Here is an 11,772-nt window from a genome sequence, read left to right as displayed (position 1 = left end):
GAGCTGCCCTGAAGGAGCAGAGTCATAACTCTTGACTCTGGCAGTGAGCTGCCCTGAAGGAGCAGAGTCCTAACTCTTGGTCTGGCAGTGAGCTGCCCTGAAGGAGCAGAGTCCGAACTCTTGGCTCTGGCAGTGAGCTGCCCTGAAGGAGCAGAGTCCTAACTCTTGGCTCTGGCAATGAGCTGCCCTGAAGGAGTAGAGTCCTAACTCTTGGCTCTGGCAGTGAGCTGCCCTGAAGGAGCAGAGTCCTAACTCTTGGCTCTGGCAGTGAGCTGCCCTGAAGGAGCAGAGTCCTAACTCTTAGCTCTGGCAGTGAGCTGCCCTGAAGGAGCAGAGTCCTAACTCAGCTCTGGCAGTGAGCTGCCCTGTAGGAGTAGAGTCCTAACTCTTGGCTCTGGCAGTGAGCTGCCCTGAAGGAGTAGAGTCCTAACTCTTAGCTCTGGCAGTGAGCCGCCCTGAAGGAGCAGAGTCCTAACTCTTAGCTCTGGCAGTAAGCTGCCCTGGAGCAGAGTCCTAACTCTTAGCTCTGGCAGTGAGCTGCCCTGAAGGAGCAGAGTCCGAACTCTTGGCTCTGGCAGTGAGCTGCCCTGAAGGAGCAGAGTCCTAACTCTTGGCTCTGGCAATGAGCTGCCCTGAAGGAGTAGAGTCCTAACTCTTGGCTCTGGCAGTGAGCTGCCCTGAAGGAGCAGAGTCCTAACTCTTGGCTCTGGCAGTGAGCTGCCCTGTAGGAGTAGAGTCCTAACTCTTGGCTCTGGCAGTGAGCTGCCCTGAAGGAGCAGAGTCCTAACTCTTAGCTCTGGCAGTGAGCTGCCCTGAAGGAGCAGAGTCCTAACTTTTAGCTCTGGCAGTGAGCTGCCCTGAAGGAGCAGAGTCCTAACTCTAAGCTCTGGCAGTGAGCTGCCCTGAAGGAGCAGAGTCCTAACTCTTAGCTCTGGCAGTGAGCTGCCCTGAAGGAGCAGAGTCCTAACTCTTGGCTCTGGCAGTGAGCTGCCCTGTAGGAGTAGAGTCCTAACTCTTAGCTCTGGCAGTGAGCTGCCCTGAAGGAGCAGAGTCCTAACTCTTAGCTCTGGCAGTGAGCTGCCCTGAAGGAGCAGAGTCCTAACTCTTGGCTCTGGCAGTGAGCTGCCCTGTAGGAGTAGAGTCCTAACTCTTGGCTCTGGCAGTGAGCTGCCCTGAAGGAGCAGAGTCCTAACTCTTAGCTCTGGCAGTGAGCTGCCCTGAAGGAGCAGAGTCCTAACTCTTAGCTCTGGCAGTGAGCTGCCCTGAAGGAGCAGAGTCCTAACTCTAAGCTCTGGCAGTGAGCTGCCCTGAAGGAGCAGAGTCCTAACTCTTGGCTCTGGCAGTGAGCTGCCCTGTAGGAGCAGAGTCCTAACTCTTAGCTCTGGCAGTGAGCTGCCCTGAAGGAGCAGAGTCCTAACTCTTAGCTCTGGCAGTGAGCTGCCCTGAAGGAGCAGAGTCCTAACTCAGCTCTGGCAGTGAGCTGCCCTGTAGGAGTAGAGTCCTAACTCTTTGCTCTGGCAGTGAGCTGCCCTGAAGGAGCAGAGTCCTAACTCTTCGCTCTGGCAGTGAGCTGTCCTGAAGGAGCAGAGAGTCCTAACTCTTAGCTCTGGCAGTGAGCTGCCCTGAAGGAGCAGAGTCCTAACTCTTAGCTCTGGCAGTGAGCTGCCCTGAAGGAGCAGAGTACTAACTCTTGGCTCTGGCAGTGAGCTGCCCTGAAGGAGCAGAGTCCTAACTCTTGCTCTGGCAGTGAGCTGCCCTGAAGGAGTAACTCTTAGCTCTGGCAGTGAGCTGCCCTGAACTCCTAACTCTTAGCTCTGCTCTGGCAACTCTTGGCTCTGGCAGTGAGCTGCCCTGAAGGAGCAGAGTCCTAACTCTTAGCTCTGGCAGTGAGCTGCCCTGAAGGAGCAGAGTCCTAACTCTTGTCTCTGGCAGTGAGCTGCCCTGAAGGAGTAGAGTCCTAACTCTTGGCTCTGGCAGTGAGCTGCCCTGAAGGAGCAGAGTCCTAACTCTTAGCTCTGGCAGTGAGCTGCCCTGAAGGAGCAGAGTCCTAACTCTAAGCTCTGGCAGTGAGCTGCCCTGAAGGAGCAGAGTCCTAACTCTTAGCTCTGGCAGTGAGCTGCCCTGAAGGAGCAGAGTCCTAACTCTTGGCTCTGGCAGTGAGCTGCCCTGTAGGAGTAGAGTCCTAACTCTTAGCTCTGGCAGTGAGCTGCCCTGAAGGAGCAGAGTCCTAACTCTTAGCTCTGGCAGTGAGCTGCCCTGAAGGAGCAGAGTCCTAACTCTTGGCTCTGGCAGTGAGCTGCCCTGTAGGAGTAGAGTCCTAACTCTTGGCTCTGGCAGTGAGCTGCCCTGAAGGAGCAGAGTCCTAACTCTTAGCTCTGGCAGTGAGCTGCCCTGAAGGAGCAGAGTCCTAACTCTTAGCTCTGGCAGTGAGCTGCCCTGAAGGAGCAGAGTCCTAACTCTAAGCTCTGGCAGTGAGCTGCCCTGAAGGAGCAGAGTCCTAACTCTTGGCTCTGGCAGTGAGCTGCCCTGTAGGAGCAGAGTCCTAACTCTTAGCTCTGGCAGTGAGCTGCCCTGAAGGAGCAGAGTCCTAACTCTTAGCTCTGGCAGTGAGCTGCCCTGAAGGAGCAGAGTCCTAACTCAGCTCTGGCAGTGAGCTGCCCTGTAGGAGTAGAGTCTAACTCTTAGCTCTGGCAGTGAGCTGCCCTGAAGGAGCAGAGTCCTAACTCTTCGCTCTGGCAGTGAGCTGTCCTGAAGGAGCAGAGTCCTAACTCTTAGCTCTGGCAGTGAGCTGCCCTGAAGGAGCAGAGTCCTAACTCTTAGCTCTGGCAGTGAGCTGCCCTGAAGGAGCAGAGTACTAACACTTGGCTCTGGCAGTGAGCTGCCCTGAAGGAGCAGAGTCCTAACTCTTGGCTCTGGCAGTGAGCTGCCCTGAAGGAGTAGAGTCCTAACTCTTAGCTCTGGCAGTGAGCCGCCCTGAAGGAGCAGAGTCCTAACTCTTAGCTCTGGCAGTGAGCTGCCCTGAAGGAGCAGAGTCCTAACTCTTGTCTCTGGCAGTGAGCTGCCCTGAAGGAGTAGAGTCCTAACTCTTGGCTCTGGCAGTGAGCTGCCCTGAAGGAGCAGAGTCCTAACTCTTGTCTCTGGCAGTGAGCTGCCCTGAAGGAGCAGAGTCATAACTCTTGGCTCTGGCAGTGAGCTGCCCTGAAGGAGCAGAGTCCTAACTCTTGGTCTGGCAGTGAGCTGCCCTGAAGGAGCAGAGTCCGAACTCTTGGCTCTGGCAGTGAGCTGCCCTGAAGGAGCAGAGTCCTAACTCTTGGCTCTGGCAATGAGCTGCCCTGAAGGAGTAGAGTCCTAACTCTTGGCTCTGGCAGTGAGCTGCCCTGAAGGAGCAGAGTCCTAACTCTTGGCTCTGGCAGTGAGCTGCCCTGAAGGAGCAGAGTCCTAACTCTTAGCTCTGGCAGTGAGCTGCCCTGAAGGAGCAGAGTCCTAACTCAGCTCTGGCAGTGAGCTGCCCTGTAGGAGTAGAGTCCTAACTCTTGGCTCTGGCAGTGAGCTGCCCTGAAGGAGCAGAGTCCTAACTCTTAGCTCTGGCAGTGAGCTGCCCTGAAGGAGCAGAGTCCTAACTCTTAGCTCTGGCAGTGAGCTGCCCTGAAGGAGCAGAGTCCTAACTCTAAGCTCTGGCAGTGAGCTGCCCTGAAGGAGCAGAGTCCTAACTCTTGGCTCTGGCAGTGAGCTGCCCTGTAGGAGCAGAGTCCTAACTCTTAGCTCTGGCAGTGAGCTGCCCTGAAGGAGCAGAGTCCTAACTCTTAGCTCTGGCAGTGAGCTGCCCTGAAGGAGCAGAGTCCTAACTCAGCTCTGGCAGTGAGCTGCCCTGTAGGAGTAGAGTCCTAACTCTTTGCTCTGGCAGTGAGCTGCCCTGAAGGAGCAGAGTCCTAACTCTTCGCTCTGGCAGTGAGCTGTCCTGAAGGAGCAGAGCCCTAACTCTTAGCTCTGGCAGTGAGCTGCCCTGAAGGAGCAGAGTCCTAACTCTTAGCTCTGGCAGTGAGCTGCCCTGAAGGAGCAGAGTACTAACACTTGGCTCTGGCAGTGAGCTGCCCTGAAGGAGCAGAGTCCTAACTCTTGGCTCTGGCAGTGAGCTGCCCTGAAGGAGTAGAGTCCTAACTCTTAGCTCTGGCAGTGAGCCGCCCTGAAGGAGCAGAGTCCTAACTCTTAGCTCTGGCAGTGAGCTGCCCTGAAGGAGCAGAGTCCTAACTCTTGTCTCTGGCAGTGAGCTGCCCTGAAGGAGTAGAGTCCTAACTCTTGGCTCTGGCAGTGAGCTGCCCTGAAGGAGCAGAGTCCTAACTCTTAGCTCTGGCAGTGAGCTGCCCTGAAGGAGCAGAGTCCTAACTCTTGTCTCTGGCAGTGAGCTGCCCTGAAGGAGCAGAGTCCTAACTCTTGGCTCTGGCAGTGAGCTGCCCTGAAGGAGCAGAGTCCTAACTCTTAGCTCTGGCAGTGAGCTGCCCTGAAGGAGCAGAGTCCTAACTCTAAGCTCTGGCAGTGAGCTGCCCTGAAGGAGCAGAGTCTTAACTCTTAGCTCTGGCAGTGAGCTGCCCTGAAGGAGCAGAGTCCTAACTCTTGGCTCTGGCAGTGAGCTGCCCTGTAGGAGTAGAGTCCTAACTCTTAGCTCTGGCAGTGAGCTGCCCTGAAGGAGCAGAGTCCTAACTCTTAGCTCTGGCAGTGAGCTGCCCTGAAGGAGCAGAGTCCTAACTCTTGGCTCTGGCAGTGAGCTGCCCTGTAGGAGTAGAGTCCTAACTCTTGGCTCTGGCAGTGAGCTGCCCTGAAGGAGCAGAGTCCTAACTCTTAGCTCTGGCAGTGAGCTGCCCTGAAGGAGCAGAGTCCTAACTCTTAGCTCTGGCAGTGAGCTGCCCTGAAGGAGCAGAGTCCTAACTCTAAGCTCTGGCAGTGAGCTGCCCTGAAGGAGCAGAGTCCTAACTCTTGGCTCTGGCAGTGAGCTGCCCTGTAGGAGCAGAGTCCTAACTCTTAGCTCTGGCAGTGAGCTGCCCTGAAGGAGCAGAGTCCTAACTCTTAGCTCTGGCAGTGAGCTGCCCTGAAGGAGCAGAGTCCTAACTCAGCTCTGGCAGTGAGCTGCCCTGTAGGAGTAGAGTCCTAACTCTTAGCTCTGGCAGTGAGCTGCCCTGAAGGAGCAGAGTCCTAACTCTTCGCTCTGGCAGTGAGCTGTCCTGAAGGAGCAGAGTCCTAACTCTTAGCTCTGGCAGTGAGCTGCCCTGAAGGAGCAGAGTCCTAACTCTTAGCTCTGGCAGTGAGCTGCCCTGAAGGAGCAGAGTACTAACACTTGGCTCTGGCAGTGAGCTGCCCTGAAGGAGCAGAGTCCTAACTCTTGGCTCTGGCAGTGAGCTGCCCTGAAGGAGTAGAGTCCTAACTCTTAGCTCTGGCAGTGAGCCGCCCTGAAGGAGCAGAGTCCTAACTCTTAGCTCTGGCAGTGAGCTGCCCTGAAGGAGCAGAGTCTAACTCTTGTCTCTGGCAGTGAGCTGCCCTGAAGGAGTAGAGTCCTAACTCTTGGCTCTGGCAGTGAGCTGCCCTGAAGGAGCAGAGTCCTAACTCTTGTCTCTGGCAGTGAGCTGCCCTGAAGGAGCAGAGTCATAACTCTTGGCTCTGGCAGTGAGCTTCCCTGAAGGAGCAGAGTCCTAACTCTTGGTCTGGCAGTGAGCTGCCCTGAAGGAGCAGAGTCCGAACTCTTGGCTCTGGCAGTGAGCTGCCCTGAAGGAGCAGAGTCCTAACTCTTGGCTCTGGCAATGAGCTGCCCTGAAGGAGTAGAGTCCTAACTCTTGGCTCTGGCAGTGAGCTGCCCTGAAGGAGCAGAGTCCTAACTCTTGGCTCTGGCAGTGAGCTGCCCTGAAGGAGCAGAGTCCTAACTCTTAGCTCTGGCAGTGAGCTGCCCTGAAGGAGCAGAGTCCTAACTCAGCTCTGGCAGTGAGCTGCCCTGTAGGAGTAGAGTCCTAACTCTTGGCTCTGGCAGTGAGCTGCCCTGAAGGAGTAGAGTCCTAACTCTTAGCTCTGGCAGTGAGCCGCCCTGAAGGAGCAGAGTCCTAACTCTTAGCTCTGGCAGTGAGCTGCCCTGAAGGAGCAGAGTCCTAACTCTTAGCTCTGGCAGTGAGCTGCCCTGAAGGAGCAGAGTCCGAACTCTTGGCTCTGGCAGTGAGCTGCCCTGTAGGAGTAGAGTCCTAACTCTTGGCTCTGGCAGTGAGCTGCCCTGTAGGAGTAGGTCCTAACTCTTGGCTCTGGCAGTCTGCCCTGAAGGAGCTCTTCTTAGCTCTGGCAGTGAGCTGCCCTGAAGGAGCAGAGTCCTAACTCTTAGCTCTGGCAGTGAGCTGCCCTGAAGGAGCAGAGTCCTAACTCTTCGCTCTGGCAGTGAGCTGCCCTGAAGGAGCAGAGTCCTAACTCTAAGCTCTGGCAGTGAGCTGCCCTGAAGGAGCAGAGTGCTAACTCTTAGCTCTGGCAGTGAGCTGCCCTGAAGGAGCAGAGTCCTAACTCTTGGCTCTGGCAGTGAGCTGCCCTGTAGGAGCAGAGTCCTAACTCTTAGATCTGGCAGTGAGCTGCCCTGAAGGAGCAGAGTCCTAACTCTTAGCTCTGGCAGTGAGCTGCCCTGAAGGAGCAGAGTCCTAACTCAGCTCTGGCAGTGAGCTGCCCTGTAGGAGTAGAGTCCTAACTCTTAGCTCTGGCAGTGAGCTGCCCTGAAGGAGCAGAGTCCTAACTCTTCGCTCTGGCAGTGAGCTGTCCTGAAGGAGCAGAGTCCTAACTCTTAGCTCTGGCAGTGAGCTGCCCTGGAGGAGCAGAGTCCTAACTCTTAGCTCTGGCAGTGAGCTGCCCTGAAGGAGCAGAGTACTAACACTTGGCTCTGGCAGTGAGCTGCCCTGAAGGAGCAGAGTCCTAACTCTTGGCTCTGGCAGTGAGCTGCCCTGAAGGAGTAGAGTCCTAACTCTTAGCTCTGGCAGTGAGCCGCCCTGAAGGAGCAGAGTCCTAACTCTTAGCTCTGGCAGTGAGCTGCCCTGAAGGAGCAGAGTCCTAACTCTTGGCTCTGGCAGTGAGCTGCCCTGAAGGAGCAGAGTCCTAACTCTTGTCTCTGGCAGTGAGCTGCCCTGAAGGAGCAGAGTCATAACTCTTGGCTCTGGCAGTGAGCTGCCCTGAAGGAGCAGAGTCCTAACTCTTGGTCTGGCAGTGAGCTGCCCTGAAGGAGCAGAGTCCGAACTCTTGGCTCTGGCAGTGAGCTGCCCTGAAGGAGCAGAGTCCTAACTCTTGGCTCTGGCAATGAGCTGCCCTGAAGGAGTAGAGTTCTAACTCTTGGCTCTGGCAGTGAGCTGCCCTGAAGGAGCAGAGTCCTAACTCTTGGCTCTGGCAGTGAGCTGCCCTGAAGGAGCAGAGTCCTAACTCTTAGCTCTGGCAGTGAGCTGCCCTGAAGGAGCAGAGTCCTAACTCAGCTCTGGCAGTGAGCTGCCCTGTAGGAGTAGAGTCCTAACTCTTGGCTCTGGCAGTGAGCTGCCCTGAAGGAGTAGAGTCCTAACTCTTAGCTCTGGCAGTGAGCCGCCCTGAAGGAGCAGAGTCCTAACTCTTAGCTCTGGCAGTGAGCTGCCCTGAAGGAGCAGAGTCCTAACTCTTAGCTCTGGCAGTGAGCTGCCCTGAAGGAGCAGAGTCCGAACTCTTGGCTCTGGCAGTGAGCTGCCCTGAAGGAGCAGAGTCCTAACTCTTGGCTCTGGCAATGAGCTGCCCTGAAGGAGTAGAGTCCTAACTCTTGGCTCTGGCAGTGAGCTGCCCTGAAGGAGCAGAGTCCTAACTCTTGGCTCTGGCAGTGAGCTGCCCTGTAGGAGTAGAGTCTAACTCTTGGCTCTGGCAGTGAGCTGCCCTGAAGGAGGAGAGTCCTAACTCTTAGCTCTGGCAGTGAGCTGCCCTGAAGGAGCAGAGTCCTAACTCTTAGCTCTGGCAGTGAGCTGCCCTGAAGGAGCAGAGTCCTAACTCTAAGCTCTGGCAGTGAGCTGCCCTGAAGGAGCAGAGTCCTAACTCTTAGCTCTGGCAGTGAGCTGCCCTGAAGGAGCAGAGTCCTAACTCTTGGCTCTGGCAGTGAGCTGCCCTATAGGAGTAGAGTCTTAACTCTTAGCTCTGGCAGTGAGCTGCCCTGAAGGAGCAGAGTCCTAACTCTTAGCTCTGGCAGTGAGCTGCCCTGAAGGAGCAGAGTCCTAACTCTTGGCTCTGGCAGTGAGCTGCCCTGTAGGAGTAGAGTCCTAACTCTTGGCTCTGGCAGTGAGCTGCCCTGAAGGAGCAGAGTCCTAACTCTTGGCTCTGGCAGTGAGCTGCCCTGTAGGAGCAGAGTCCTAACTCTTAGCTCTGGCAGTGAGCTGCCCTGAAGGAGCAGAGTCCTAACTCTTGTCTCTGGCAGTGAGCTGCCCTGAAGGAGCAGAGTCATAACTCTTGGCTCTGGCAGTGAGCTGCCCTGAAGGAGCAGAGTCCTAACTCTTGGTCTGGCAGTGAGCTGCCCTGAAGGAGCAGAGTCCGAACTCTTGGCTCTGGCAGTGAGCTGCCCTGAAGGAGCAGAGTCCTAACTCTTGGCTCTGGCAATGAGCTGCCCTGAAGGAGTAGAGTTCTAACTCTTGGCTCTGGCAGTGAGCTGCCCTGAAGGAGCAGAGTCCTAACTCTTGGCTCTGGCAGTGAGCTGCCCTGAAGGAGCAGAGTCCTAACTCTTAGCTCTGGCAGTGAGCTGCCCTGAAGGAGCAGAGTCCTAACTCAGCTCTGGCAGTGAGCTGCCCTGTAGGAGTAGAGTCCTAACTCTTGGCTCTGGCAGTGAGCTGCCCTGAAGGAGTAGAGTCCTAACTCTTAGCTCTGGCAGTGAGCCGCCCTGAAGGAGCAGAGTCCTAACTCTTAGCTCTGGCAGTGAGCTGCCCTGAAGGAGCAGAGTCCTAACTCTTAGCTCTGGCAGTGAGCTGCCCTGAAGGAGCAGAGTCCGAACTCTTGGCTCTGGCAGTGAGCTGCCCTGAAGGAGCAGAGTCCTAACTCTTGGCTCTGGCAATGAGCTGCCCTGAAGGAGTAGAGTCCTAACTCTTGGCTCTGGCAGTGAGCTGCCCTGAAGGAGCAGAGTCCTAACTCTTGGCTCTGGCAGTGAGCTGCCCTGTAGGAGTAGAGTCCTAACTCTTGGCTCTGGCAGTGAGCTGCCCTGAAGGAGCAGAGTCCTAACTCTTAGCTCTGGCAGTGAGCTGCCCTGAAGGAGCAGAGTCCTAACTCTAAGCTCTGGCAGTGAGCTGCCCTGAAGGAGCAGAGTCCTAACTCTTGGCTCTGGCAGTGAGCTGCCCTGTAGGAGTAGAGTCCTAACTCTTAGCTCTGGCAGTGAGCTGCCCTGAAGGAGCAGAGTCCTAACTCTTAGCTCTGGCAGTGAGCTGCCCTGAAGGAGCAGAGTCCTAACTCTTGGCTCTGGCAGTGAGCTGCCCTGTAGGAGTAGAGTCCTAACTCTTGGCTCTGGCAGTGAGCTGCCCTGAAGGAGCAGAGTCCTAACTCTTAGCTCTGGCAGTGAGCTGCCCTGAAGGAGCAGAGTCCTAACTCTTAGCTCTGGCAGTGAGCTGCCCTGAAGGAGCAGAGTCCTAACTCTAAGCTCTGGCAGTGAGCTGCCCTGAAGGAGCAGAGTCCTAACTCTTAGCTCTGGCAGTGAGCTGCCCTGAAGGAGCAGAGTCCTAACTCTTGGCTCTGGCAGTGAGCTGCCCTGTAGGAGCAGAGTCCTAACTCTTAGCTCTGGCAGTGAGCTGCCCTGAAGGAGCAGAGTCCTAACTCTTAGCTCTGGCAGTGAGCTGCCCTGAAGGAGCAGAGTCCTAACTCAGCTCTGGCAGTGAGCTGCCCTGTAGGAGTAGAGTCCTAACTCTTAGCTCTGGCAGTGAGCTGCCCTGAAGGAGCAGAGTCCTAACTCTTCGCTCTGGCAGTGAGCTGTCCTGAAGGAGCAGAGTCCTAACTCTTAGCTCTGGCAGTGAGCTGCCCTGAAGGAGCAGAGTCCTAACTCTTAGCTCTGGCAGTGAGCTGCCCTGAAGGAGCAGAGTACTAACACTTGGCTCTGGCAGTGAGCTGCCCTGAAGGAGCAGAGTCCTAACTCTTGGCTCTGGCAGTGAGCTGCCCTGAAGGAGTAGAGTCCTAACTCTTAGCTCTGGCAGTGAGCCGCCCTGAAGGAGCAGAGTCCTAACTCTTAGCTCTGGCAGTGAGCTGCCCTGAAGGAGCAGAGTCCTAACTCTTAGCTCTGGCAGTGAGCTGCCCTGAAGGAGCAGAGTACTAACTCCAACACTATGCATTTTAATATTTTCTAATAAATGGTAAAACACACTATGTATAGTGAAGTTAAGTGAAGTGACGTGTACGTTGCTGGCTCTCAATAATGTCAGCATTTCGGATTAAGAAGTTCAGTACCATGTCTGAGTACTTGTGTGTGTGTGTTGTGCCATTTAATCATTCCATCTAAATATTTCTTACCCACTATACATTTCCAGAATAAGGTTAAAAGTGAACTGAATCCTGCCCTCCATCTTTCTCTCCATCACTCCTCTCTCCATCACTCATCTCTCCTCTCTCCATCACTACCTTTCTCCTCTCTCTCCATCACTCCTCTCTCCTCTCTCTCCGTCACTCCCTCTCGCTTCTCTCTCCATCACTCCTCTCTCCTCTCTCTCCATCACTCCCTCTCTCTCAATCACTCCCTCTCTCTCCATCACTCCCTCTCTCTCCATCACTCCCTCTCTCTCCTCTCTCTCCATCACTCCCTCGCTCTCCATCACTCCTCTCTCCTCATCACACCCTCTCTCTCCATCACTCCCTCTCTCTCCTCTCTCTCTCATCACTCCTCTCTCCATCACTCCCTCTCTCATCACTCCTCTCTCATCACTCCTCTCTCCATCACTCCCTCTCTCATCACTCCTCTCTCCATCACTCCTCTCTCCTCTCTCTCCATCACTCCCTCTCTCATCACTCCTCTCTCATCACTCCTCTCTCCATCACTCCCTCTCTCTCCATCACTCCTCTCTCCTCTCTCTCCATCACTCCCTCTCTCTCCATCACTCCCTCTCTCTCCATCACTCCCTCTCTCTTCTCTCTCTTCATCACTCCCTCTCTCTTCATCACTCCCTCTCTCTCCATCACTCCCTCTCTCTCCATCACTCCCTCTCTCTCCTCTCTCTCCATCACTCCCTCGCTCTCCATCACTCCTCTCTCCTCATCACACCCTCTCTCTTCATCACTCCCTCTCTCTCCATCACTCCCTCTCTCTCCATCACTCCCTCTCTCTCCTCTCTCTCCATCACTCCCTCGCTCTCCATCACTCCTCTCTCCTCATCACACCCTCTCTCTCCATCACTCCCTCTCTCTCCTCTCTCTCTCATCACTCCTCTCTCCATCACTCCCTCTCTCATCACTCCTCTCTCATCACTCCTCTCTCCATCACTCCCTCTCTCATCACTCCTCTCTCCATCACTCCTCTCTCCTCTCTCTCCATCACTCCCTCTCTCATCACTCCTCTCTCATCACTCCTCTCTCCATCACTCCCTCTCTCTCCATCACTCCTCTCTCCTCTCTCTCCATCACTCCCTCTCTCTCCATCACTCCCTCTCTCTCCATCACTCCCTCTCTCTTCTCTCTCTTCATCACTCCCTCTCTCTTCATCACTCCCTCTCTCTCCATCACTCCGTCTCTCATCACTCCTCTCTCCATCACTCCTCTCTCCTCTCTCTCCATCACTCCCTCTCTCTCCATCACTCCCTCTCT

This window comes from Oncorhynchus gorbuscha, linkage group LG05 (genome assembly GCF_021184085.1).
Source record: "Oncorhynchus gorbuscha isolate QuinsamMale2020 ecotype Even-year linkage group LG05, OgorEven_v1.0, whole genome shotgun sequence".
In the NCBI taxonomy this organism is placed as follows: Eukaryota; Metazoa; Chordata; class Actinopteri; order Salmoniformes; family Salmonidae; genus Oncorhynchus; species Oncorhynchus gorbuscha.
Note: the sequence above shows the minus strand (reverse complement) of the source record.